Below are 27,009 nucleotides of genomic sequence, written 5' to 3'. Positions count from 1 at the left end.
TATTCAGAGTTGGATATTTTTAAGATGCCATAAATCTAGTATTCTGTGAATGACAAAGCCATGACTCTGTCCATACCCCATAAGTGCTACACATACCAAGAAAGCTTCCCATTTGTTGAAAGGGCATTTCTTGGTCAGTGTATTCCTGATTTCTTCAAAACAAGAAACATTCTCTAAGGAGCTTATGATCTTAAAAAATGAAAAGAATGCACAAGAAAAATCATGCGTTGGCCAGTGCTACACATACCAACAAAGCTTCCCTTTTTTTGAAAGGGCATTTCTTGATCAGTGTATTCCTAATTCCTTCAAAACAAGAATAATTCTCTAAGGAGTTTATGATCTTAAAAATTGAATACAAACTATGCGTTGGCCGGGTATCGAACCCGGATCAACTGCTTGGAAGGCAGCTATGCTCACCACTATACCACCAACGCTTCCTGGTTTTCAAAAGGGCATTTGTTAGTCAAATCTGTAAGCCACAACACCTGATTGTATGATTTCAATGCTCTACACTGTTAATCCATTAATTGACTGCAATGCACTTCTTTTGATGATGGAAAATATTAATACAATGCACAAATTAGGTTAAAAATGCAAATGAATAAATAAACATGATGTCCACTGAAGTCCACTTTTTGGCACTTTTGGAAAAGAGAATTTGAATCAAATGTTAAAGCAGATAATAGGAAAATATATTTAATAGCCTAATTTACTTAAGACTATTTAGAGTTGGATATTTTTAAGATGCCATAAATCTAGTATTCTGTGAATGACAAAGCCATGACTCTGTCCATACCCCATAAGTGCTACACATACCAAGAAAGCTTCCCTTTTGTTGAAAGGGCATTTCTTGGTCAGTGTATTCCTGATTTCTTCAAAACAAGAAACATTCTCTAAGGAGCTTATGATCTTAAAAAATGAAAAGAATACACAAGAAAAATCATGCGTTGGCCAGTGCGACACATACCAACAAAGCTTCCCGTTTTTTGAAAGGGCATTTCTTGGTCAGTGTATTCCTAATTCCTTCAAAACAAGAATAATTCTCTAAGGAGTTTATGATCTTAAAAATTGAATACAAACTATGCGTTGGCCGGGAATTGAACCCGGGTCAACTGCTTGGAAGGCAGCTATGCTCACCACTATACCACCAACGCTTCCTGGTTTTTAAGAGGGCATTTGTTAGTCAAATCTGTAAGCCACAACACCTGATTGTATGATTTCAATGCTCTACACTGTTAATCCATTAATAGACTGCAATGCACTTCTTTTGATGATGGAAAATATTAATACAATGCACAAATTAGGTTAAAAATGCAAATGAATAAATAAACATGATGTACAATGAAGTCCACTTTTTGGCACTTTTGGAAAAGAGTATTTGAATCAAATGTTAAAGAAGATAATAGGAAAATATATTTAATAGCCTAATTTACATAAGACTATTTAGAGTTGGATATTTTTAAGATGCCATAAATCTAGTATTCTGTGAATGACAAAGCCATGACTCTGTCCATACCCCATAAGTGCTACACATACCAAGAAAGCTTCCCTTTTGTTGAAAGGGCATTTCTTGGTCAGTGTATTCCTGATTTCTTCAAAACAAGAAACATTCTCTAAGGAGCTTATGATCTTAAAAAATGAAAAGAATACACTGTTAATCCAGTAATTGACTGCAATGCACTTCTTTTGATGATGGAAAATATTAATACAATGCACAAAATAGGTTTAAAATGTAAATGAATAAATAAACATGATGTCCACTGAAGTCCACATTTTGGCACTTTTGGAAAAGAGAATTTGAATCACATGCTAAAGCAGATAATAGGAAAATATATTTAATAGCCTAATTTACATAAGACTATTCAGAGCTGGATATTTTTAAGATGCCATAAATCTAGTATTCTCTGAATGACAAAGCCATGACTCTGTCCATATCCCATAAGTGCTACACATACCAACAAAGCTTCCCATTTGTTGAAAGGGCATTTCTTGGTCAGTGTATTCCTGATTTCTTCAAAACAAGAAACATTCTCTAAGGAGCTTATGATCTTAAAAAATGAAAAGAATACACTGTTAATCCAGTAATTGACTGCAATGCACTTCTTTTGATGATGGAAAATATTAATACAATGCACAAAATAGGTTTAAAATGTAAATGAATAAATAAACATGATGTCCACTGAAGTCCACTTTTTGGCACTTTTGGAAAAGAGAATTTGAATCACATGCTAAAGCAGATAATAGGAAAATATATTTAATAGCCTAATTTACATAAGACTATTCAGAGCTGGATATTTTTAAGATGCCATAAATCTAGTATTCTCTGAATGACAAAGCCATGACTCTGTCCATATCCCATAAGTGCTACACATACCAACAAAGCTTCCCATTTGTTGAAAGGGCATTTCTTGGTCAGTGTATTCCTGATTTCTTCAAAACAAGAAACATTCTCTAAGGAGTTTATGTTCTTAAAAATTGAATACAAACTATGCGTTGGCCGGGAATCGAACCCGGGTCAACCACCAATGCTTCCTGGTTTTCAAAAGGGCATTTGTTAGTCAAATCTGTAAGCCACAACACCTGATTGTATGATTTCAATGCTCTACACTGTTAATCCATTAATTGACTGCAATGCACTTCTTTTGATGATGGAAAATATTAATACAATGCACAAATTAGGTTAAAAATGCAAATGAATAAATAAATATGATGTACACTGAAGTCCACTTTTTGGCACTTTTGGAAAAGAGAATTTGAATCAAATGTTAAAGCAGATAATAGGAAAATATATTTAATAGCCTAATTTACATAAGACTATTCAGAGTTGGATATTTTTAAGATGCCATAAATCTAGTATTCTGTGAATGACAAAGCCATGACTCTGTCCATACCCCATAAGTGCTACACATACCAAGAAAGCTTCCCATTTGTTGAAAGGGCATTTCTTGGTCAGTGTATTCCTGATTTCTTCAAAACAAGAAACATTCTCTAAGGAGCTTATGATCTTAAAAAATGAAAAGAATACACTGTTAATCCAGTAATTGACTGCAATGCACTTCTTTTGATGATGGAAAATATTAATACAATGCACAAAATAGGTTTAAAATGTAAATGAATAAATAAACATGATGTCCACTGAAGTCCACATTTTGGCACTTTTGGAAAAGAGAATTTGAATCACATGCTAAAGCAGATAATAGGAAAATATATTTAATAGCCTAATTTACATAAGACTATTCAGAGCTGGATATTTTTAAGATGCCATAAATCTAGTATTCTCTGAATGACAAAGCCATGACTCTGTCCATATCCCATAAGTGCTACACATACCAACAAAGCTTCCCATTTGTTGAAAGGGCATTTCTTGGTCAGTGTATTCCTGATTTCTTCAAAACAAGAAACATTCTCTAAGGAGCTTATGATCTTAAAAAATGAAAAGAATACACAAGAAAAATCATGCGTTGGCCAGTGCGACACATACCAACAAAGCTTCCCGTTTTTTGAAAGGGCATTTCTTGGTCAGTGTATTCCTAATTCCTTCAAAACAAGAATAATTCTCTAAGGAGTTTATGATCTTAAAAATTGAATACAAACTATGCGTTGGCCGGGAATCGAACCCGGGTCAACCACCAACGCTTCCTGGTTTTCAAAAGGGCATTTGTTAGTCAAATCTGTAAGCCACAACACCTGATTGTATGATTTCAATGCTCTACACTGTTAATCCATTAATTGACTGCAATGCACTTCTTTTGATGATGGAAAATATTAATACAATGCACAAATTAGGTTAAAAATGCAAATGAATAAATAAACATGATGTCCACTGAAGTCCACTTTTTGGCACTTTTGGAAAAGAGAATTTGAATCAAATGTTAAAGCAGATAATAGGAAAATATATTTAATAGCCTAATTTACATAAGACTATTTAGAGTTGGATATTTTTAAGATGCCATAAATCTAGTATTCTGTGAATGACAAAGCCATGACTCTGTCCATACCCCATAAGTGCTACACATACCAAGAAAGCTTCCCATTTGTTGAAAGGGCATTTCTTGGTCAGTGTATTCCTGATTTCTTCAAAACAAGAAACATTCTCTAAGGAGCTTATGATCTTAAAAAATGAAAAGAATACACTGTTAATCCAGTAATTGACTGCAATGCACTTCTTTTGATGATGGAAAATATTAATACAATGCACAAAATAGGTTTAAAATGTAAATGAATAAATAAACATGATGTCCACTGAAGTCCACTTTTTGGCACTTTTGGAAAAGAGAATTTGAATCAAATGTTAAAGCAGATAATAGGAAAATATATTTAATAGCCTAATTTACATAAGACTATTCAGAGTTGGATATTTTTAAGATGCCATAAATCTAGTATTCTGTGAATGACAAAGCCATGACTCTGTCCATACCCCATAAGTGCTACACATACCAAGAAAGCTTCCCATTTGTTGAAAGGGCATTTCTTGGTCAGTGTATTCCTGATTTCTTCAAAACAAGAAACATTCTCTAAGGAGCTTATGATCTTAAAAAATGAAAAGAATACACTGTTAATCCAGTAATTGACTGCAATGCACTTCTTTTGATGATGGAAAATATTAATACAATGCACAACATAGGTTTAAAATGTAAATTAATAAATAAACATGATGTCCACTGAAGTCCACTTTTTGGCACTTTTGGAAAAGAGAATTTGAATCAAATGTTAAAGCAGATAATAGGAAAATATATTTAATAGCCTAATTTACATAAGACTATTCAGAGTTGGATATTTTTAAGATGCCATAAATCTAGTATTCTGTGAATGACAAAGCCATGACTCTGTCCATACCCCATAAGTGCTACACATACCAACAAAGCTTCCCATTTGTTGAAAGGGCATTTCTTGGTCAGTGTATTCCTGATTTCTTCAAAACAAGAAACATTCTGTAAGGAGCTTATGATCTTTATAAATGAAAAGAATACACTGTTAATCCAGTAATTGACTGCAATGCACTTCTTTTGATGATGGAAAATATTAATACAATGCACAAAATAGGTTTAAAATGTAAATGAATAAATAAACATGATGTCCACTGAAGTCCACTTTTTGGCACTTTTGGAAAAGAGAATTTGAATCAAATGTTAAAGCAGATAATAGGAAAATATATTTAATAGCCTAATTTACATAAGACTATTCAGAGTTGGATATTTTTAAGATGCCATAAATCTAGTATTCTGTGAATGACAAAGCCATGACTCTGTCCATACCCCATAAGTGCTACACATACCAACAAAGCTTCCCATTTGTTGAAAGGGCATTTCTTGGTCAGTGTATTCCTGATTTCTTCAAAACAAGAAACATTCTCTAAGGAGCTTATGATCTTAAAAAATGAAAAGAATACACTGTTAATCCAGTAATTGACTGCAATGCACTTCTTTTGATGATGGAAAATATTAATACAATGCACAAAATAGGTTTAAAATGTAAATGAATAAATAAACATGATGTCCACTGAAGTCCACTTTTTGGCACTTTTGGAAAAGAGAATTTGAATCAAATGTTAAAGCAGATAATAGGAAAATATATTTAATAGCCTAATTTACATAAGACTATTCAGAGTTGGATATTTTTAAGATGCCATAAATCTAGTATTCTGTGAATGACAAAGCCATGACTCTGTCCATACCCCATAAGTGCTACACATACCAAGAAAGCTTCCCATTTGTTGAAAGGGCATTTCTTGGTCAGTGTATTCCTGATTTCTTCAAAACAAGAAACATTCTCTAAGGAGCTTATGATCTTAAAAAATGAAAAGAATACACTGTTAATCCAGTAATTGACTGCAATGCACTTCTTTTGATGATGGAAAATATTAATACAATGCACAAAATAGGTTTAAAATGTAAATGAATAAATAAACATGATGTCCACTGAAGTCCACTTTTTGGCACTTTTGGAAAAGAGAATTTGAATCAAATGTTAAAGCAGATAATAGGAAAATATATTTAATAGCCTAATTTACATAAGACTATTCAGAGTTGGATATTTTTAAGATGCCATAAATCTAGTATTCTGTGAATGACAAAGCCATGACTCTGTCCATACCCCATAAGTGCTACACATACCAACAAAGCTTCCCATTTGTTGAAAGGGCATTTCTTGGTCAGTGTATTCCTGATTTCTTCAAAACAAGAAACATTCTCTAAGGAGCTTATGATCTTAAAAAATGAAAAGAATACACAAGAAAAATCATGCTTTGGCCAGTGCGACACATACCAACAAAGCTTCCCGTTTTTTGAAAGGGCATTTCTTGGTCAGTGTATTCCTAATTCCTTCAAAACAAGAATAATTCTCTAAGGAGTTTATGATCTTAAAAATTGAATACAAACTATGCGTTGGCCGGGAATCGAACCCGGGTCAACTGCTAAGAAGGCAGCTATGCTCACCACTATACCACCAACGCTTCCTGGTTTTCAAAAGGGCATTTGTTAGTCAAATCTGTAAGCCACAACACCTGATTGTATGATTTCAATGCTCTACACTGTTAATCCATTAATTGACTGCAATGCACTTCTTTTGATGATGGAAAATATTAATACAATGCACAAATTAGGTTAAAAATGCAAATGAATAAATAAACATGATGTCCACTGAAGTCCACTTTTTGGCACTTTTGGAAAAGAGAATTTGAATCAAATGTTAAAGCAGATAATAGGAAAATATATTTAATAGCCTAATTTACATAAGACTATTTAGAGTTGGATATTTTTAAGATGCCATAAATCTAGTATTCTGTGAATGACAAAGCCATGACTCTGTCCATACCCCATAAGTGCTACACATACCAACAAAGCTTCCCATTTGTTGAAAGGGCATTTCTTGGTCAGTGTATTCCTGATTTCTTCAAAACAAGAAACATTCTCTAAGGAGCTTATGATCTTAAAAAATGAAAAGAATACACTGTTAATCCAGTAATTGACTGCAATGCACTTCTTTTGATGATGGAAAATATTAATACAATGCACAAAATAGGTTTAAAATGTAAATGAATAAATAAACATGATGTCCACTGAAGTCCACTTTTTGGCACTTTTGGAAAAGAGAATTTGAATCAAATGTTAAAGCAGATAATAGGAAAATATATTTAATAGCCTAATTTACATAAGACTATTCAGAGTTGGATATTTTTAAGATGCCATAAATCTAGTATTCTGTGAATGACAAAGCCATGACTCTGTCCATACCCCATAAGTGCTACACATACCAAGAAAGCTTCCCATTTGTTGAAAGGGCATTTCTTGGTCAGTGTATTCCTGATTTCTTCAAAACAAGAAACATTCTCTAAGGAGCTTATGATCTTAAAAAATGAAAAGAATACACTGTTAATCCAGTAATTGACTGCAATGCACTTCTTTTGATGATGGAAAATATTAATACAATGCACAAAATAGGTTTAAAATGTAAATGAATAAATAAACATGATGTCCACTGAAGTCCACTTTTTGGCACTTTTGGAAAAGAGAATTTGAATCAAATGTTAAAGCAGATAATAGGAAAATATATTTAATAGCCTAATTTACATAAGACTATTCAGAGTTGGATATTTTTAAGATGCCATAAATCTAGTATTCTGTGAATGACAAAGCCATGACTCTGTCCATACCCCATAAGTGCTACACATACCAAGAAAGCTTCCCATTTGTTGAAAGGGCATTTCTTGGTCAGTGTATTCCTGATTTCTTCAAAACAAGAAACATTCTCTAAGGAGCTTATGATCTTAAAAAATGAAAAGAATACACAAGAAAAATCATGCTTTGGCCAGTGCGACACATACCAACAAAGCTTCCCGTTTTTTGAAAGGGCATTTCTTGGTCAGTGTATTCCTAATTCCTTCAAAACAAGAATAATTCTCTAAGGAGTTTATGATCTTAAAAATTGAATACAAACTATGCGTTGGCCGGGAATCGAACCCGGGTCAACTGCTTGGAAGGCAGCTATGCTCACCACTATACCACCAACGCTTCCTGGTTTTCAAAAGGGCATTTGTTAGTCAAATCTGTAAGCCACAACACCTGATTGTATGATTTCAATGCTCTACACTGTTAATCCATTAATTGACTGCAATGCACTTCTTTTGATGATGGAAAATATTAATACAATGCACAAATTAGGTTAAAAATGCAAATGAATAAATAAACATGATGTCCACTGAAGTCCACTTTTTGGCACTTTTGGAAAAGAGAATTTGAATCAAATGTTAAAGCAGATAATAGGAAAATATATTTAATAGCCTAATTTACATAAGACTATTTAGAGTTGGATATTTTTAAGATGCCATAAATCTAGTATTCTGTGAATGACAAAGCCATGACTCTGTCCATACCCCATAAGTGCTACACATACCAAGAAAGCTTCCCATTTGTTGAAAGGGCATTTCTTGGTCAGTGTATTCCTGATTTCTTCAAAACAAGAAACATTCTCTAAGGAGCTTATGATCTTAAAAAATGAAAAGAATACACTGTTAATCCAGTAATTGACTGCAATGCACTTCTTTTGATGATGGAAAATATTAATACAATGCACAAAATAGGTTTAAAATGTAAATGAATAAATAAACATGATGTCCACTGAAGTCCACTTTTTGGCACTTTTGGAAAAGAGAATTTGAATCAAATGTTAAAGCAGATAATAGGAAAATATATTTAATAGCCTAATTTACATAAGACTATTCAGAGTTGGATATTTTTAAGATGCCATAAATCTAGTATTCTGTGAATGACAAAGCCATGACTCTGTCCATACCCCATAAGTGCTACACATACCAAGAAAGCTTCCCATTTGTTGAAAGGGCATTTCTTGGTCAGTGTATTCCTGATTTCTTCAAAACAAGAAACATTCTCTAAGGAGCTTATGATCTTAAAAAATGAAAAGAATACACTGTTAATCCAGTAATTGACTGCAATGCACTTCTTTTGATGATGGAAAATATTAATACAATGCACAAAATAGGTTTAAAATGTAAATGAATAAATAAACATGATGTCCACTGAAGTCCACTTTTTGGCACTTTTGGAAAAGAGAATTTGAATCAAATGTTAAAGCAGATAATAGGAAAATATATTTAATAGCCTAATTTACATAAGACTATTCAGAGTTGGATATTTTTAAGATGCCATAAATCTAGTATTCTGTGAATGACAAAGCCATGACTCTGTCCATACCCCATAAGTGCTACACATACCAAGAAAGCTTCCCATTTGTTGAAAGGGCATTTCTTGGTCAGTGTATTCCTGATTTCTTCAAAACAAGAAACATTCTCTAAGGAGCTTATGATCTTAAAAAATGAAAAGAATACACTGTTAATCCAGTAATTGACTGCAATGCACTTCTTTTGATGATGGAAAATATTAATACAATGCACAAAATAGGTTTAAAATGTAAATGAATAAATAAACATGATGTCCACTGAAGTCCACATTTTGGCACTTTTGGAAAAGAGAATTTGAATCACATGCTAAAGCAGATAATAGGAAAATATATTTAATAGCCTAATTTACATAAGACTATTCAGAGCTGGATATTTTTAAGATGCCATAAATCTAGTATTCTCTGAATGACAAAGCCATGACTCTGTCCATATCCCATAAGTGCTACACATACCAACAAAGCTTCCCATTTGTTGAAAGGGCATTTCTTGGTCAGTGTATTCCTGATTTCTTCAAAACAAGAAACATTCTCTAAGGAGCTTATGATCTTAAAAAATGAAAAGAATACACAAGAAAAATCATGCGTTGGCCAGTGCGACACATACCAACAAAGCTTCCCGTTTTTTGAAAGGGCATTTCTTGGTCAGTGTATTCCTAATTCCTTCAAAACAAGAATAATTCTCTAAGGAGTTTATGATCTTAAAAATTGAATACAAACTATGCGTTGGCCGGGAATCGAACCCGGGTCAACCACCAACGCTTCCTGGTTTTCAAAAGGGCATTTGTTAGTCAAATCTGTAAGCCACAACACCTGATTGTATGATTTCAATGCTCTACACTGTTAATCCATTAATTGACTGCAATGCACTTCTTTTGATGATGGAAAATATTAATACAATGCACAAATTAGGTTAAAAATGCAAATGAATAAATAAACATGATGTCCACTGAAGTCCACTTTTTGGCACTTTTGGAAAAGAGAATTTGAATCAAATGTTAAAGCAGATAATAGGAAAATATATTTAATAGCCTAATTTACATAAGACTATTTAGAGTTGGATATTTTTAAGATGCCATAAATCTAGTATTCTGTGAATGACAACGCCATGACTCTGTCCATACCCCATAAGTGCTACACATACCAAGAAAGCTTCCCATTTGTTGAAAGGGCATTTCTTGGTCAGTGTATTCCTGATTTCTTCAAAACAAGAAACATTCTCTAAGGAGCTTATGATCTTAAAAAATGAAAAGAATACACTGTTAATCCAGTAATTGACTGCAATGCACTTCTTTTGATGATGGAAAATATTAATACAATGCACAAAATAGGTTTAAAATGTAAATGAATAAATAAACATGATGTCCACTGAAGTCCACTTTTTGGCACTTTTGGAAAAGAGAATTTGAATCAAATGTTAAAGCAGATAATAGGAAAATATATTTAATAGCCTAATTTACATAAGACTATTCAGAGTTGGATATTTTTAAGATGCCATAAATCTAGTATTCTGTGAATGACAAAGCCATGACTCTGTCCATACCCCATAAGTGCTACACATACCAAGAAAGCTTCCCATTTGTTGAAAGGGCATTTCTTGGTCAGTGTATTCCTGATTTCTTCAAAACAAGAAACATTCTCTAAGGAGCTTATGATCTTAAAAAATGAAAAGAATACACTGTTAATCCAGTAATTGACTGCAATGCACTTCTTTTGATGATGGAAAATATTAATACAATGCACAACATAGGTTTAAAATGTAAATTAATAAATAAACATGATGTCCACTGAAGTCCACTTTTTGGCACTTTTGGAAAAGAGAATTTGAATCAAATGTTAAAGCAGATAATAGGAAAATATATTTAATAGCCTAATTTACATAAGACTATTCAGAGTTGGATATTTTTAAGATGCCATAAATCTAGTATTCTGTGAATGACAAAGCCATGACTCTGTCCATACCCCATAAGTGCTACACATACCAACAAAGCTTCCCATTTGTTGAAAGGGCATTTCTTGGTCAGTGTATTCCTGATTTCTTCAAAACAAGAAACATTCTGTAAGGAGCTTATGATCTTTATAAATGAAAAGAATACACTGTTAATCCAGTAATTGACTGCAATGCACTTCTTTTGATGATGGAAAATATTAATACAATGCACAAAATAGGTTTAAAATGTAAATGAATAAATAAACATGATGTCCACTGAAGTCCACTTTTTGGCACTTTTGGAAAAGAGAATTTGAATCAAATGTTAAAGCAGATAATAGGAAAATATATTTAATAGCCTAATTTACATAAGACTATTCAGAGTTGGATATTTTTAAGATGCCATAAATCTAGTATTCTGTGAATGACAAAGCCATGACTCTGTCCATACCCCATAAGTGCTACACATACCAACAAAGCTTCCCATTTGTTGAAAGGGCATTTCTTGGTCAGTGTATTCCTGATTTCTTCAAAACAAGAAACATTCTCTAAGGAGCTTATGATCTTAAAAAATGAAAAGAATACACTGTTAATCCAGTAATTGACTGCAATGCACTTCTTTTGATGATGGAAAATATTAATACAATGCACAAAATAGGTTTAAAATGTAAATGAATAAATAAACATGATGTCCACTGAAGTCCACTTTTTGGCACTTTTGGAAAAGAGAATTTGAATCAAATGTTAAAGCAGATAATAGGAAAATATATTTAATAGCCTAATTTACATAAGACTATTCAGAGTTGGATATTTTTAAGATGCCATAAATCTAGTATTCTGTGAATGACAAAGCCATGACTCTGTCCATACCCCATAAGTGCTACACATACCAAGAAAGCTTCCCATTTGTTGAAAGGGCATTTCTTGGTCAGTGTATTCCTGATTTCTTCAAAACAAGAAACATTCTCTAAGGAGCTTATGATCTTAAAAAATGAAAAGAATACACTGTTAATCCAGTAATTGACTGCAATGCACTTCTTTTGATGATGGAAAATATTAATACAATGCACAAAATAGGTTTAAAATGTAAATGAATAAATAAACATGATGTCCACTGAAGTCCACTTTTTGGCACTTTTGGAAAAGAGAATTTGAATCACATGCTAAAGCAGATAATAGGAAAATATATTTAATAGCCTAATTTACATAAGACTATTCAGAGCTGGATATTTTTAAGATGCCATAAATCTAGTATTCTCTGAATGACAAAGCCATGACTCTGTCCATATCCCATAAGTGCTACACATACCAACAAAGCTTCCCATTTGTTGAAAGGGCATTTCTTGGTCAGTGTATTCCTGATTTCTTCAAAACAAGAAACATTCTCTAAGGAGCTTATGATCTTAAAAAATGAAAAGAATGCACAAGAAAAATCATGCGTTGGCCAGTGCTACACATACCAACAAAGCTTCCCTTTTTTTGAAAGGGCATTTCTTGATCAGTGTATTCCTAATTCCTTCAAAACAAGAATAATTCTCTAAGGAGTTTATGATCTTAAAAATTGAATACAAACTATGCGTTGGCCGGGTATCGAACCCGGATCAACTGCTTGGAAGGCAGCTATGCTCACCACTATACCACCAACGCTTCCTGGTTTTCAAAAGGGCATTTGTTAGTCAAATCTGTAAGCCACAACACCTGATTGTATGATTTCAATGCTCTACACTGTTAATCCATTAATTGACTGCAATGCACTTCTTTTGATGATGGAAAATATTAATACAATGCACAAATTAGGTTAAAAATGCAAATGAATAAATAAACATGATGTCCACTGAAGTCCACTTTTTGGCACTTTTGGAAAAGAGAATTTGAATCAAATGTTAAAGCAGATAATAGGAAAATATATTTAATAGCCTAATTTACATAAGACTATTTAGAGTTGGATATTTTTAAGATGCCATAAATCTAGTATTCTGTGAATGACAAAGCCATGACTCTGTCCATACCCCATAAGTGCTACACATACCAAGAAAGCTTCCCATTTGTTGAAAGGGCATTTCTTGGTCAGTGTATTCCTGATTTCTTCAAAACAAGAAACATTCTCTAAGGAGCTTATGATCTTAAAAAATGAAAAGAATACACTGTTAATCCAGTAATTGACTGCAATGCACTTCTTTTGATGATGGAAAATATTAATACAATGCACAAAATAGGTTTAAAATGTAAATGAATAAATAAACATGATGTCCACTGAAGTCCACTTTTTGGCACTTTTGGAAAAGAGAATTTGAATCAAATGTTAAAGCAGATAATAGGAAAATATATTTAATAGCCTAATTTACATAAGACTATTCAGAGTTGGATATTTTTAAGATGCCATAAATCTAGTATTCTGTGAATGACAAAGCCATGACTCTGTCCATACCCCATAAGTGCTACACATACCAACAAAGCTTCCCATTTGTTGAAAGGGCATTTCTTGGTCAGTGTATTCCTGATTTCTTCAAAACAAGAAACATTCTCTAAGGAGCTTATGATCTTAAAAAATGAAAAGAATACACTGTTAATCCAGTAATTGACTGCAATGCACTTCTTTTGATGATGGAAAATATTAATACAATGCACAAAATAGGTTTAAAATGTAAATGAATAAATAAACATGATGTCCACTGAAGTCCACTTTTTGGCACTTTTGGAAAAGAGAATTTGAATCAAATGTTAAAGCAGATAATAGGAAAATATATTTAATAGCCTAATTTACATAAGACTATTCAGAGTTGGATATTTTTAAGATGCCATAAATCTAGTATTCTGTGAATGACAAAGCCATGACTCTGTCCATACCCCATAAGTGCTACACATACCAACAAAGCTTCCCATTTGTTGAAAGGGCATTTCTTGGTCAGTGTATTCCTGATTTCTTCAAAACAAGAAACATTCTCTAAGGAGCTTATGATCTTAAAAAATGAAAAGAATACACTGTTAATCCAGTAATTGACTGCAATGCACTTCTTTTGATGATGGAAAATATTAATACAATGCACAAAATAGGTTTAAAATGTAAATGAATAAATAAACATGATGTCCACTGAAGTCCACTTTTTGGCACTTTTGGAAAAGAGAATTTGAATCACATGCTAAAGCAGATAATAGGAAAATATATTTAATAGCCTAATTTACATAAGACTATTCAGAGCTGGATATTTTTAAGATGCCATAAATCTAGTATTCTCTGAATGACAAAGCCATGACTCTGTCCATATCCCATAAGTGCTACACATACCAACAAAGCTTCCCATTTGTTGAAAGGGCATTTCTTGGTCAGTGTATTCCTGATTTCTTCAAAACAAGAAACATTCTCTAAGGAGCTTATGATCTTAAAAAATGAAAAGAATGCACAAGAAAAATCATGCGTTGGCCAGTGCTACACATACCAACAAAGCTTCCCTTTTTTTGAAAGGGCATTTCTTGATCAGTGTATTCCTAATTCCTTCAAAACAAGAATAATTCTCTAAGGAGTTTATGATCTTAAAAATTGAATACAAACTATGCGTTGGCCGGGTATCGAACCCGGATCAACTGCTTGGAAGGCAGCTATGCTCACCACTATACCACCAACGCTTCCTGGTTTTCAAAAGGGCATTTGTTAGTCAAATCTGTAAGCCACAACACCTGATTGTATGATTTCAATGCTCTACACTGTTAATCCATTAATTGACTGCAATGCACTTCTTTTGATGATGGAAAATATTAATACAATGCACAAATTAGGTTAAAAATGCAAATGAATAAATAAACATGATGTCCACTGAAGTCCACTTTTTGGCACTTTTGGAAAAGAGAATTTGAATCAAATGTTAAAGCAGATAATAGGATAATATATTTAATAGCCTAATTTACATAAGACTATTTAGAGTTGGATATTTTTAAGATGCCATAAATCTAGTATTCTGTGAATGACAAAGCCATGACTCTGTCCATACCCCATAAGTGCTACACATACCAAGAAAGCTTCCCATTTGTTGAAAGGGCATTTCTTGGTCAGTGTATTCCTGATTTCTTCAAAACAAGAAACATTCTCTAAGGAGCTTATGATCTTAAAAAATGAAAAGAATACACTGTTAATCCAGTAATTGACTGCAATGCACTTCTTTTGATGATGGAAAATATTAATACAATGCACAAAATAGGTTTAAAATGTAAATGAATAAATAAACATGATGTCCACTGAAGTCCACTTTTTGGCACTTTTGGAAAAGAGAATTTGAATCAAATGTTAAAGCAGATAATAGGAAAATATATTTAATAGCCTAATTTACATAAGACTATTCAGAGTTGGATATTTTTAAGATGCCATAAATCTAGTATTCTGTGAATGACAAAGCCATGACTCTGTCCATACCCCATAAGTGCTACACATACCAAGAAAGCTTCCCATTTGTTGAAAGGGCATTTCTTGGTCAGTGTATTCCTGATTTCTTCAAAACAAGAAACATTCTCTAAGGAGCTTATGATCTTAAAAAATGAAAAGAATACACTGTTAATCCAGTAATTGACTGCAATGCACTTCTTTTGATGATGGAAAATATTAATACAATGCACAAAATAGGTTTAAAATGTAAATGAATAAATAAACATGATGTCCACTGAAGTCCACTTTTTGGCACTTTTGGAAAAGAGAATTTGAATCAAATGTTAAAGCAGATAATAGGAAAATATATTTAATAGCCTAATTTACATAAGACTATTCAGAGTTGGATATTTTTAAGATGCCATAAATCTAGTATTCTGTGAATGACAAAGCCATGACTCTGTCCATACCCCATAAGTGCTACACATACCAAGAAAGCTTCCCATTTGTTGAAAGGGCATTTCTTGGTCAGTGTATTCCTGATTTCTTCAAAACAAGAAACATTCTCTAAGGAGCTTATGATCTTAAAAAATGAAAAGAATACACTGTTAATCCAGTAATTGACTGCAATGCACTTCTTTTGATGATGGAAAATATTAATACAATGCACAAAATAGGTTTAAAATGTAAATGAATAAATAAACATGATGTCCACTGAAGTCCACTTTTTGGCACTTTTGGAAAAGAGAATTTGAATCAAATGTTAAAGCAGATAATAGGAAAATATATTTAATAGCCTAATTTACATAAGACTATTCAGAGTTGGATATTTTTAAAATGCCATAAATCTAGTATTCTGTGAATGACAAAGCCATGACTCTGTCCATACCCCATAAGTGCTACACATACCAACAAAGCTTCCCATTTGTTGAAAGGGCATTTCTTGGTCAGTGTATTCCTGATTTCTTCAAAACAAGAAACATTCTCTAAGGAGCTTATGATCTTAAAAAATGAAAAGAATACACTGTTAATCCAGTAATTGACTGCAATGCACTTCTTTTGATGATGGAAAATATTAATACAATGCACAAAATAGGTTTAAAATGTAAATGAATAAATAAACATGATGTCCACTGAAGTCCACTTTTTGGCACTTTTGGAAAAGAGAATTTGAATCACATGCTAAAGCAGATAATAGGAAAATATATTTAATAGCCTAATTTACATAAGACTATTCAGAGCTGGATATTTTTAAGATGCCATAAATCTAGTATTCTCTGAATGACAAAGCCATGACTCTGTCCATATCCCATAAGTGCTACACATACCAACAAAGCTTCCCATTTGTTGAAAGGGCATTTCTTGGTCAGTGTATTCCTGATTTCTTCAAAACAAGAAACATTCTCTAAGGAGCTTATGATCTTAAAAAATGAAAAGAATGCACAAGAAAAATCATGCGTTGGCCAGTGCTACACATACCAACAAAGCTTCCCTTTTTTTGAAAGGGCATTTCTTGATCAGTGTATTCCTAATTCCTTCAAAACAAGAATAATTCTCTAAGGAGTTTATGATCTTAAAAATTGAATACAAACTATGCGTTGGCCGGGTATCGAACCCGGATCAACTGCTTGGAAGGCAGCTATGCTCACCACTATACCACCAACGCTTCCTGGTTTTCAAAAGGGCATTTGTTAGTCAAATCTGTAAGCCACAACACCTGATTGTATGATTTCAATGCTCTACACTGTTAATCCATTAATTGACTGCAATGCACTTCTTTTGATGATGGAAAATATTAATACAATGCACAAATTAGGTTAAAAATGCAAATGAATAAATAAACATGATGTACACTGAAGTCCACTTTTTGGCACTTTTGGAAAAGAGAATTTGAATCAAATGTTAAAGCAGATAATAGGAAAATATATTTAATAGCCTAATTTACATAAGACTATTCAGAGTTGGATATTTTTAAGATGCCATAAATCTAGTATTCTGTGAATGACAAAGCCATGACTCTGTCCATACCCCATAAGTGCTACACATACCAAGAAAGCTTCCCATTTGTTGAAAGGGCATTTCTTGGTCAGTGTATTCCTGATTTCTTCAAAACAAGAAACATTCTCTAAGGAGCTTATGATCTTAAAAAATGAGAAGAATACACTGTTAATCCAGTAATTGACTGCAATGCACTTCTTTTGATGATGGAAAATATTAATACAATGCACAAAATAGGTTTAAAATGTAAATGAATAAATAAACATGATGTCCACTGAAGTCCACTTTTTGGCACTTTTGGAAAAGAGAATTTGAATCAAATGTTAAAGCAGATAATAGGAAAATATATTTAATAGCCTAATTTACATAAGACTATTCAGAGTTGGATATTTTTAAGATGCCATAAATCTAGTATTCTGTGAATGACAAAGCCATGACTCTGTCCATACCCCATAAGTGCTACACATACCAACAAAGCTTCCCATTTGTTGAAAGGGCATTTCTTGGTCAGTGTATTCCTGATTTCTTCAAAACAAGAAACATTCTCTAAGGAGCTTATGATCTTAAAAAATGAAAAGAATACACAAGAAAAATCATGCTTTGGCCAGTGCGACACATACCATCAAAGCATCCCGTTTTTTGAAAGGGCATTTCTTGATCAGTGTATTCCTAATTCCTTCAAAACAAGAATAATTCTCTAAGGAGTTTATGATCTTAAAAATTGAATACAAACTATGCGTTGGCCGGGTATCGAACCCGGATCAACTGCTTGGAAGGCAGCTATGCTCACCACTATACCACCAACGCTTCCTGGTTTTCAAAAGGGCATTTGTTAGTCAAATCTGTAAGCCACAACACCTGATTGTATGATTTCAATGCTCTACACTGTTAATCCATTAATTGACTGCAATGCACTTCTTTTGATGATGGAAAATATTAATACAATGCACAAATTAGGTTAAAAATGCAAATGAATAAATAAACATGATGTCCACTGAAGTCCACTTTTTGGCACTTTTGGAAAAGAGAATTTGAATCAAATGTTAAAGCAGATAATAGGAAAATATATTTAATAGCCTAATTTACATAAGACTATTTAGAGTTGGATATTTTTAAGATGCCATAAATCTAGTATTCTGTGAATGACAAAGCCATGACTCTGTCCATACCCCATAAGTGCTAAACATACCAAGAAAGCTTCCCATTTGTTGAAAGGGCATTTCTTGGTCAGTGTATTCCTGATTTCTTCAAAACAAGAAACATTCTCTAAAGAGCTTATGATCTTAAAAAATGAAAAGAATACACTGTTAATCCAGTAATTGACTGCAATGCACTTCTTTTGATGATGGAAAATATTAATACAATGCACAAAATAGGTTTAAAATGTAAATGAATAAATAAACATGATGTCCACTGAAGTCCACTTTTTGGCACTTTTGGAAAAGAGAATTTGAATCAAATGTTAAAGCAGATAATAGGAAAATATATTTAATAGCCTAATTTACATAAGACTATTCAGAGTTGGATATTTTTAAGATGCCATAAATCTAGTATTCTGTGAATGACAAAGCCATGACTCTGTCCATACCCCATAAGTGCTACACATACCAAGAAAGCTTCCCATTTGTTGAAAGGGCATTTCTTGGTCAGTGTATTCCTGATTTCTTCAAAACAAGAAACATTCTCTAAGGAGCTTATGATCTTAAAAAATGAAAAGAATACACTGTTAATCCAGTAATTGACTGCAATGCACTTCTTTTGATGATGGAAAATATTAATACAATGCACAAAATAGGTTTAAAATGTAAATGAATAAATAAACATGATGTCCACTGAAGTCCACTTTTTGGCACTTTTGGAAAAGAGAATTTGAATCAAATGTTAAAGCAGATAATAGGAAAATATATTTAATAGCCTAATTTACATAAGACTATTCAGAGTTGGATATTTTTAAAATGCCATAAATCTAGTATTCTGTGAATGACAAAGCCATGACTCTGTCCATACCCCATAAGTGCTACACATACCAACAAAGCTTCCCATTTGTTGAAAGGGCATTTCTTGGTCAGTGTATTCCTGATTTCTTCAAAACAAGAAACATTCTCTAAGGAGCTTATGATCTTAAAAAATGAAAAGAATACACTGTTAATCCAGTAATTGACTGCAATGCACTTCTTTTGATGATGGAAAATATTAATACAATGCACAAAATAGGTTTAAAATGTAAATGAATAAATAAACATGATGTCCACTGAAGTCCACTTTTTGGCACTTTTGGAAAAGAGAATTTGAATCACATGCTAAAGCAGATAATAGGAAAATATATTTAATAGCCTAATTTACATAAGACTATTCAGAGCTGGATATTTTTAAGATGCCATAAATCTAGTATTCTCTGAATGACAAAGCCATGACTCTGTCCATATCCCATAAGTGCTACACATACCAACAAAGCTTCCCATTTGTTGAAAGGGCATTTCTTGGTCAGTGTATTCCTGATTTCTTCAAAACAAGAAACATTCTCTAAGGAGCTTATGATCTTAAAAAATGAAAAGAATGCACAAGAAAAATCATGCGTTGGCCAGTGCTACACATACCAACAAAGCTTCCCTTTTTTTGAAAGGGCATTTCTTGATCAGTGTATTCCTAATTCCTTCAAAACAAGAATAATTCTCTAAGGAGTTTATGATCTTAAAAATTGAATACAAACTATGCGTTGGCCGGGTATCGAACCCGGATCAACTGCTTGGAAGGCAGCTATGCTCACCACTATACCACCAACGCTTCCTGGTTTTCAAAAGGGCATTTGTTAGTCAAATCTGTAAGCCACAACACCTGATTGTATGATTTCAATGCTCTACACTGTTAATCCATTAATTGACTGCAATGCACTTCTTTTGATGATGGAAAATATTAATACAATGCACAAATTAGGTTAAAAATGCAAATGAATAAATAAACATGATGTACACTGAAGTCCACTTTTTGGCACTTTTGGAAAAGAGAATTTGAATCAAATGTTAAAGCAGATAATAGGAAAATATATTTAATAGCCTAATTTACATAAGACTATTCAGAGTTGGATATTTTTAAGATGCCATAAATCTAGTATTCTGTGAATGACAAAGCCATGACTCTGTCCATACCCCATAAGTGCTACACATACCAAGAAAGCTTCCCATTTGTTGAAAGGGCATTTCTTGGTCAGTGTATTCCTGATTTCTTCAAAACAAGAAACATTCTCTAAGGAGCTTATGATCTTAAAAAATGAAAAGAATACACTGTTAATCCAGTAATTGACTGCAATGCACTTCTTTTGATGATGGAAAATATTAATACAATGCACAAAATAGGTTTAAAATGTAAATGAATAAATAAACATGATGTCCACTGAAGTCCACTTTTTGGCACTTTTGGAAAAGAGAATTTGAATCAAATGTTAAAGCAGATAATAGGAAAATATATTTAATAGCCTAATTTACATAAGACTATTTAGAGTTGGATATTTTTAAGATGCCATAAATCTAGTATTCTGTGAATGACAAAGACATGACTCTGTCCATACCCCATAAGTGCTACACATACCAAGAAAGCTTCCCATTTGTTGAAAGGGCATTTCTTGGTCAGTGTATTCCTGATTTCTTCAAAACAAGAAACATTCTCTAAGGAGCTTATGATCTTAAAAAATGAAAAGAATACACTGTTAATCCAGTAATTAACTGCAATGCACTTCTTTTGATGATGGAAAATATTAATACAATGCACAAAATAGGTTTAAAATGTAAATGAATAAATAAACATGATGTCCACTGAAGTCCACTTTTTGGCACTTTTGGAAAAGAGAATTTGAATCAAATGTTAAAGCAGATAATAGGAAAATATATTTAATAGCCTAATTTACATAAGACTATTCAGAGTTGGATATTTTTAAGATGCCATAAATCTAGTATTCTGTGAATGACAAAGCCATGACTCTGTCCATACCCCATAAGTGCTACACATACCAAGAAAGTTTCCCATTTGTTGAAAGGGCATTTCTTGGTCAGTGTATTCCTGATTTCTTCAAAACAAGAAACATTCTCTAAGGAGCTTATGATCTTAAAAAATGAAAAGAATACACTGTTAATCCAGTAATTGACTGCAATGCACTTCTTTTGATGATGGAAAATATTAATACAATGCACAAAATAGGTTTAAAATGTAAATGAATAAATAAACATGATGTCCACTTAAGTCCACTTTTTGGCACTTTTGGAAAAGAAAATTTGAATCACATGCTAAAGCAGATAATAGGAAAATATATTTAATAGCCTAATTTACATAAGACTATTCAGAGCTGGATATTTTTAAGATGCCATAAATCTAGTATTCTCTGAATGACAAAGCCATGACTCTGTCCATATCCCATAAGTGCTACACATACCAACAAAGCTTCCCATTTGTTGAAAGGGCATTTCTTGGTCAGTGTATTCCTGATTTCTTCAAAACAAGAAACATTCTCTAAGGAGCTTATGATCTTAAAAAATGAAAAGAATACACTGTTAATCCAGTAATTGACTGCAATGCACTTCTTTTGATGATGGAAAATATTAATACAATGCACAAAATAGGTTTAAAATGTAAATGAATAAATAAACATGATGTCCACTGAAGTCCACTTTTTGGCACTTTTGGAAAAGAGAATTTGAATCACATGCTAAAGCAGATAATAGGAAAATATATTTAATAGCCTAATTTACATAAGACTATTCAGAGCTGGATATTTTTAAGATGCCATAAATCTAGTATTCTCTGAATGACAAAGCCATGACTCTGTCCATATCCCATAAGTGCTACACATACCAACAAAGCTTCCCATTTGTTGAAAGGGCATTTCTTGGTCAGTGTATTCCTGATTTCTTCAAAACAAGAAACATTCTCTAAGGAGCTTATGATCTTAAAAAATGAAAAGAATACACTGTTAATCCATTAATTGACTGCAATGCACTTCTTTTGATGATGGAAAATATTAATACAATGCACAAATTAGGTTAAAAATGCAAATGAATAAATAAACATGATGTACACTGAAGTCCACTTTTTGGCACTTTTGGAAAAGAGAATTTGAATCAAATGTTAAAGCAGATAATAGGAAAATATATTTAATAGCCTAATTTACATAAGACTATTCAGAGTTGGATATTTTTAAGATGCCATAAATCTAGTATTCTGTGAATGACAAAGCCATGACTCTGTCCATACCCCATAAGTGCTACACATACCAAGAAAGCTTCCCATTTGTTGAAAGGGCATTTCTTGGTCAGTGTATTCCTGATTTCTTCAAAACAAGAAACATTCTCTAAGGAGCTTATGATCTTAAAAAATGAGAAGAATACACTGTTAATCCAGTAATTGACTGCAATGCACTTCTTTTGATGATGGAAAATATTAATACAATGCACAAAATAGGTTTAAAATGTAAATGAATAAATAAACATGATGTCCACTGAAGTCCACTTTTTGGCACTTTTGGAAAAGAGAATTTGAATCAAATGTTAAAGCAGATAATAGGAAAATATATTTAATAGCCTAATTTACATAAGACTATTCAGAGTTGGATATTTTTAAAATGCCATAAATCTAGTATTCTGTGAATGACAAAGCCATGACTCTGTCCATACCCCATAAGTGCTACACATACCAACAAAGCTTCCCATTTGTTGAAAGGGCATTTCTTGGTCAGTGTATTCCTGATTTCTTCAAAACAAGAAACATTCTCTAAGGAGCTTATGATCTTAAAAAATGAAAAGAATGCACAAGAAAAATCATGCGTTGGCCAGTGCTACACATACCAACAAAGCTTCCCTTTTTTTGAAAGGGCATTTCTTGATCAGTGTATTCCTAATTCCTTCAAAACAAGAATAATTCTCTAAGGAGTTTATGATCTTAAAAATTGAATACAAACTATGCGTTGGCCGGGTATCGAACCCGGATCAACTGCTTGGAAGGCAGCTATGCTCACCACTATACCACCAACGCTTCCTGGTTTTCAAAAGGGCATTTGTTAGTCAAATCTGTAAGCCACAACACCTGATTGTATGATTTCAATGCTCTACACTGTTAATCCATTAATTGACTGCAATGCACTTCTTTTGATGATGGAAAATATTAATACAATGCACAAATTAGGTTAAAAATGCAAATGAATAAATATCCAGCTCTGAATAAGACTATTCAGAGCTGGATATTTTTAAGATGCCATAAATCTAGTATTCTCTGAATGACAAAGCCATGACTCTGTCCATATCCCATAAGTGCTACACATACCAAGAAAGTTTCCCATTTGTTGAAAGGGCATTTCTTGGTCAGTGTATTCCTGATTTCTTCAAAACAAGAAACATTCTCTAAGGAGTTTATGATCTTAAAAAATGAAAAGAATACACTGTTAATCCAGTAATTGACTGCAATGCACTTCTTTTGATGATGGAAAATATTAATACAATGCACAAAATAGGTTTAAAATGTAAATGAATAAATAAACATGATGTCCACTTAAGTCCACTTTTTGGCACTTTTGGAAAAGAAAATTTGAATCACATGCTAAAGCAGATAATAGGAAAATATATTTAATAGCCTAATTTACATAAGACTATTCAGAGCTGGATATTTTTAAGATGCCATAAATCTAGTATTCTCTGAATGACAAAGCCATGACTCTGTCCATATCCCATAAGTGCTACACATACCAACAAAGCTTCCCATTTGTTGAAAGGGCATTTCTTGGTCAGTGTATTCCTGATTTCTTCAAAACAAGAAACATTCTCTAAGGAGCTTATGATCTTAAAAAATGAAAAGAATACACTGTTAATCCAGTAATTGACTGCAATGCACTTCTTTTGATGATGGAAAATATTAATACAATGCACAAAATAGGTTTAAAATGTAAATGAATAAATAAACATGATGTCCACTGAAGTCCACTTTTTGGCACTTTTGGAAAAGAGAATTTGAATCACATGCTAAAGCAGATAATAGGAAAATATATTTAATAGCCTAATTTACATAAGACTATTCAGAGCTGGATATTTTTAAGATGCCATAAATCTAGTATTCTCTGAATGACAAAGCCATGACTCTGTCCATATCCCATAAGTGCTACACATACCAACAAAGCTTCCCATTTGTTGAAAGGGCATTTCTTGGTCAGTGTATTCCTGATTTCTTCAAAACAAGAAACATTCTCTAAGGAGCTTATGATCTTAAAAAATGAAAAGAATACACTGTTAATCCATTAATTGACTGCAATGCACTTCTTTTGATGATGGAAAATATTAATACAATGCACAAATTAGGTTAAAAATGCAAATGAATAAATAAACATGATGTACACTGAAGTCCACTTTTTGGCACTTTTGGAAAAGAGAATTTGAATCAAATGTTAAAGCAGATAATAGGAAAATATATTTAATAGCCTAATTTACATAAGACTATTCAGAGTTGGATATTTTTAAGATGCCATAAATCTAGTATTCTGTGAATGACAAAGCCATGACTCTGTCCATACCCCATAAGTGCTACACATACCAAGAAAGCTTCCCATTTGTTGAAAGGGCATTTCTTGGTCAGTGTATTCCTGATTTCTTCAAAACAAGAAACATTCTCTAAGGAGCTTATGATCTTAAAAAATGAGAAGAATACACTGTTAATCCAGTAATTGACTGCAATGCACTTCTTTTGATGATGGAAAATATTAATACAATGCACAAAATAGGTTTAAAATGTAAATGAATAAATAAACATGATGTCCACTGAAGTCCACTTTTTGGCACTTTTGGAAAAGAGAATTTGAATCAAATGTTAAAGCAGATAATAGGAAAATATATTTAATAGCCTAATTTACATAAGACTATTCAGAGTTGGATATTTTTAAGATGCCATAAATCTAGTATTCTGTGAATGACAAAGCCATGACTCTGTCCATACCCCATAAGTGCTACACATACCAACAAAGCTTCCCATTTGTTGAAAGGGCATTTCTTGGTCAGTGTATTCCTGATTTCTTCAAAACAAGAAACATTCTCTAAGGAGCTTATGATCTTAAAAAATGAAAAGAATACACAAGAAAAATCATGCTTTGGCCAGTGCGACACATACCATCAAAGCATCCCGTTTTTTGAAAGGGCATTTCTTTGTCAGTGTATTCCTAATTCCTTCAAAACAAGAATAATTCTCTAAGGAGTTTATGATCTTAAAAATTGAATACAAACTATGCGTTAGCCGGGAATTGAACCCGGGTCAACTGCTTGGAAGGCAGCTATGCTCACCACTATACCACCAACGCTTCCTGGTTTTCAAAGGGCATTTGTTAGTCAAATCTGTAAGCCACAACACCTGATTGTATAATTTCAATGCTCTACACTGTTAATCCATTAATTGACTGCAATGCACTTCTTTTGATGATGGAAAATATTAATACAATGCACAAATTAGGTTAAAAATGCAAATGAATAAATAAACATGATGTCCACTGAAGTCCACTTTTTGGCACTTTTGGAAAAGAGAATTTGAATCAAATGTTAAAGCAGATAATAGGAAAATATATTTAATAGCCTAATTTACATAAGACTATTTAGAGTTGGATATTTTTAAGATGCCATAAATCTAGTATTCTGTGAATGACAAAGCCATGACTCTGTCCATACCCCATAAGTGCTACACATACCAAGAAAGCTTCCCATTTGTTGAAAGGGCATTTCTTGGTCAGTGTATTCCTGATTTCTTCAAAACAAGAAACATTCTCTAAGGAGCTTATGATCTTAAAAAATGAAAAGAATACACTGTTAATCCAGTAATTGACTGCAATGCACTTCTTTTGATGATGGAAAATATTAATACAATGCACAAAATAGGTTTAAAATGTAAATGAATAAATAAACATGATGTCCACTGAAGTCCACTTTTTGGCACTTTTGGAAAAGAGAATTTGAATCAAATGTTAAAGCAGATAATAGGAAAATATATTTAATAGCCTAATTTACATAAGACTATTCAGAGTTGGATATTTTTAAGATGCCATAAATCTAGTATTCTGTGAATGACAAAGCCATGACTCTGTCCATACCCCATAAGTGCTACACATACCAACAAAGCTTCCCATTTGTTGAAAGGGCATTTCTTGGTCAGTGTATTCCTGATTTCTTCAAAACAAGAAACATTCTCTAAGGAGCTTATGATCTTAAAAAATGAAAAGAATACACAAGAAAAATCATGCTTTGGCCAGTGCGACACATACCAACAAAGCTTCCCGTTTTTTGAAAGGGCATTTCTTTGTCAGTGTATTCCTAATTCCTTCAAAACAAGAATAATTCTCTAAGGAGTTTATGATCTTAAAAATTGAATACAAACTATGCGTTGGCCGGGAATTGAACCCAGGTCAACTGCTTGGAAGGCAGCTATGCTCACCACTATACCACCAACGCTTCCTGGTTTTCAAAGGGCATTTGTTAGTCAAATCTGTAAGCCACAACACCTGATTGTATGATTTCAATGCTCTACA

General features: G+C 32.7%; 12 non-coding genes across 12 annotated transcripts; all 12 read right to left on the bottom strand.

Moving 5' to 3' along the window:
- Positions 1-362: 362 nt before the first annotated feature.
- On the bottom strand, positions 363-434 carry TRNAG-UCC (transfer RNA glycine (anticodon UCC)). Its single transcript has one exon. It is a non-coding gene; the product is annotated as a tRNA-Gly (tRNA).
- Positions 435-1,082: 648 nt separating this feature from the next.
- Positions 1,083-1,154, bottom strand: TRNAG-UCC (transfer RNA glycine (anticodon UCC)). The gene has a single exon. It is a non-coding gene; the product is annotated as a tRNA-Gly (tRNA).
- Positions 1,155-6,379: 5,225 nt separating this feature from the next.
- On the bottom strand, positions 6,380-6,451 carry TRNAR-UCU (transfer RNA arginine (anticodon UCU)). Its single transcript has one exon. It is a non-coding gene; the product is annotated as a tRNA-Arg (tRNA).
- A 1,486-nt stretch (positions 6,452-7,937) lies between these two features.
- Positions 7,938-8,009, bottom strand: TRNAG-UCC (transfer RNA glycine (anticodon UCC)). Its single transcript has one exon. It is a non-coding gene; the product is annotated as a tRNA-Gly (tRNA).
- A 4,688-nt stretch (positions 8,010-12,697) lies between these two features.
- On the bottom strand, positions 12,698-12,769 carry TRNAG-UCC (transfer RNA glycine (anticodon UCC)). The gene has a single exon. It is a non-coding gene; the product is annotated as a tRNA-Gly (tRNA).
- A 1,905-nt stretch (positions 12,770-14,674) lies between these two features.
- Positions 14,675-14,746, bottom strand: TRNAG-UCC (transfer RNA glycine (anticodon UCC)). The gene has a single exon. It is a non-coding gene; the product is annotated as a tRNA-Gly (tRNA).
- A 2,324-nt stretch (positions 14,747-17,070) lies between these two features.
- On the bottom strand, positions 17,071-17,142 carry TRNAG-UCC (transfer RNA glycine (anticodon UCC)). The gene has a single exon. It is a non-coding gene; the product is annotated as a tRNA-Gly (tRNA).
- A 1,067-nt stretch (positions 17,143-18,209) lies between these two features.
- Positions 18,210-18,281, bottom strand: TRNAG-UCC (transfer RNA glycine (anticodon UCC)). The gene has a single exon. It is a non-coding gene; the product is annotated as a tRNA-Gly (tRNA).
- Positions 18,282-20,186: 1,905 nt separating this feature from the next.
- Positions 20,187-20,258, bottom strand: TRNAG-UCC (transfer RNA glycine (anticodon UCC)). The gene has a single exon. It is a non-coding gene; the product is annotated as a tRNA-Gly (tRNA).
- A 3,162-nt stretch (positions 20,259-23,420) lies between these two features.
- TRNAG-UCC (transfer RNA glycine (anticodon UCC)) lies at positions 23,421-23,492 on the bottom strand. The gene has a single exon. It is a non-coding gene; the product is annotated as a tRNA-Gly (tRNA).
- A 2,230-nt stretch (positions 23,493-25,722) lies between these two features.
- TRNAG-UCC (transfer RNA glycine (anticodon UCC)) lies at positions 25,723-25,794 on the bottom strand. The gene has a single exon. It is a non-coding gene; the product is annotated as a tRNA-Gly (tRNA).
- A 1,066-nt stretch (positions 25,795-26,860) lies between these two features.
- Positions 26,861-26,932, bottom strand: TRNAG-UCC (transfer RNA glycine (anticodon UCC)). Its single transcript has one exon. It is a non-coding gene; the product is annotated as a tRNA-Gly (tRNA).
- Between the last annotated feature and the right edge of the window lie 77 nt (positions 26,933-27,009).

Source organism: Taudactylus pleione, unplaced genomic scaffold, assembly GCF_031769625.1.
Source record: "Taudactylus pleione unplaced genomic scaffold, aTauple2 ptg000467l, whole genome shotgun sequence".
Taxonomy (NCBI): domain Eukaryota; kingdom Metazoa; phylum Chordata; class Amphibia; order Anura; family Myobatrachidae; genus Taudactylus; species Taudactylus pleione.
The sequence above is the reverse complement of the archived record's forward strand: the minus strand, read 5'-3'. Positions and strand labels throughout refer to the sequence as shown.